The sequence below is a fragment of the Nicotiana attenuata genome, unplaced genomic scaffold (genome assembly GCF_001879085.1).
Source record: "Nicotiana attenuata strain UT unplaced genomic scaffold, NIATTr2, whole genome shotgun sequence".
NCBI lineage: Eukaryota > Viridiplantae > Streptophyta > Magnoliopsida > Solanales > Solanaceae > Nicotiana > Nicotiana attenuata.
This window is the reverse complement of record NW_017670426.1, coordinates 573,094-575,860: the sequence shown is the minus strand read 5'-3', so window position 1 is coordinate 575,860 and position 2,767 is coordinate 573,094.

The window sequence follows — 2,767 nt, the reverse complement described above, 5'->3', positions numbered from 1 at the left end:
TATATATATATAAAAGCTTCCTGAAGAAGATTATCCATATGGGACTCCGCCGTAAATATGTTAATCTATTTGGTACTCTATGGAAATAAGTCTCCCAAAGAAGCTTATCATTTTGGTACTCCGTTATGGGTAAATATTATCCCCGGTAGAAGATTATCTATATCTGGTACAGTAGCAGCTTACAAGCAGCTTACACAGCAGCTTGCAATAGCAACTTACAAGCAACTTACAAGTGCTTACGCAGCAGCTTGCAGTAACAGCTTACACAGCAGCTTGTAGTAGCAGCTTACACAACAACTTCCTTTCTTCTATAAATAGAGTTGATTTCAGTTCATTATGTACATTAGTTTGAGGTTGAATAATATATCAGCTTCTCTATATACATGATGACATAAATTTTGTTGGAACTCCAGAAGAGCTCCAAAAGGGAACTGAATATTTTAAGAAAGAAATTGAGATGAAAGATCTTGGAAAGACAAAACTTTGTCTTGGTCTGCAAATTGAACATTTAGCAGACGAGATCTTTATCCATCAATATGCCTATACAGAAAGGGTCTTAAAACGCTTTTACATGGACAAAACGCACCCATTGAGTACACCAATGATTGTTCGATCACTTGAAGTGAATAAGGATTTGTTCCGACCTCCAGAAGAGGATGAGTAACTCCTTGGTCCCGAAGTACCCTATCTCAGTGCAATTGGTGCAGTAATGTATCTTGATAATGCTACAAGGCCTGACATGGCATTTTTTGTTAATTTACTAGCAAGATATAGTTCTTCTCCTACACGGAGACATTGGAACGGGATTAAGCATATATTGCGATATTTGAAGGGAACTCTTGATATGGGTTTGTTTTATGCTAACAAAGATAGTACAGATCTTGTTGGTTATGCAGGTTATTTATCTGATCCCCATAAAGCTAGATCTCAAATCGGATACGTGTTTACATGTGGAGGTACTGTCATATCATGGCGCTCCACAAAGCAATCTATTGTTGCTACTTCTTCAAATCATGCTGAGTTCATGAAGCAAGTAGGGAATGCGTATGGTTGAGATCAATAATTCATTTTATTCGAGAAAAATATGGTTTGGAATGTGAGAAAAGACCCACAATTTTATACGAAGACAATGCTACATGCATAGCCCAATTGAAGGGGGGATTTATAAAAGGAGATAGAACGAAGCACATTTTACCAAAATTATTCTACACACACGATCTTCGGAAAAATGGTGACATTGATGTGCAACAAATCCATTCAAATGACAATCCGACAGATTTATTCACTAATCTTTGCCAACTTCAACTTTTGAGAAGATGGTATACAAGATTAGAATGCGGAGACCTAAATATTTGAAACAAGGTTTTTATCAGGGGGAGTAAAATACGCGATACACTCTTTTTTTCTTACTAAGATTTTTTCCCACGGGGTTTCCCTTATAAGGTTTTTAATGAGGCACCTAGCAATGCATATTACTAAATATGTGTACTCTTTTTTCTTCACTAGGATTTTTTTCTACGGGATTTTTCCTAGTAAGGTTTTAATGAGGCACATTATCTTTTAATGAACATCCAAGGGGGAGTGTTTAAATATCTATCTATTAATAAAAGGAGAGACAGAAGCCTCCTTTTTTGACAAGTTGCTTCATGAAAATAAGACATTTGGAACTTTAGGACACAACTCCAAAAAAAATAGGAACAAAAATATTATTTGGGAAAAAAACACACACAAACTACTTTTGTTAATAAAACACATCAGTTATGTTTCTTTTTAAATAAGCAAACATAAGAAGAATCCTATTAGACCTCTATTAGGGGACAGACTCTCCTAAAAAATTCAATATTATACTTTTGTGAACTAAATATTTAAGGTATTTTTTAAAAACAAGTAACCGTATCTAGGTGAATGCACATGTTTTTTAGTTCATTGGTATTTAAAATTTTCAGATTTATATCCCTCTCTAAATTTTAGATTCTATCTAAACCTACACAACATCGGTAATCATGGGAACTGCTCAAACTGACTATGCCAACTTCTATTTCTTCCACTGATACTCTACCTATATCAAAAACTCAACAAAACATAGGGATTCTGCAAATTCGAAAATGTAATGGAAGTTGAAAGTTCGGGTTGTTCGTGTGTGGGAGTCCCAGATCGTTACAATTCAGACACTACTTTTTTGACTGAATTGGTTCTACAAGATGAAAAGGTAATAAAAATCAATTTTTCTGTCTTACTAATTCCTTTTGCTTCTCTATTTTTTAAGTTGCAAATCTGGATAGGTTGCTTTGTTCTTCATATATTTTTTTAACCTTACTTTCTCGATTGAATTGGTTCTACAAACAGTTAAAAAAATATCCAAAATCACCTTTTTTTTTCTTAGTAATTCGTTTTGGTTCTCTGTTTTTTATGTTGCGAATCTGGATTTGTTGTTCTGTCCTTCATAAATTTTTAATACTACTTTCTTGATTGAATTGGTTCTACAAGATTAAAAAGGTATTACAAATCACTTTTTTTATCTTACTAATTCGTTTTTCTTCTATGTTAAGTAAGTTGCAAATTTGAATATGTTGTTCCGTTCTTCATACATTTTGAACAATACTTTCTCGATTGAATTGGTTCTACGAGATGAACATGTATTTAAATTCACTTTTTTAGTATTACTAATTTATTTTGCTTCTCTGCTTTTTAAGTTGCAAATCTGGATTAGCTCTTTTCTTCTTACACACAGGAAAAAAATCCTACTTTGATATGCTTAGCATTGTAT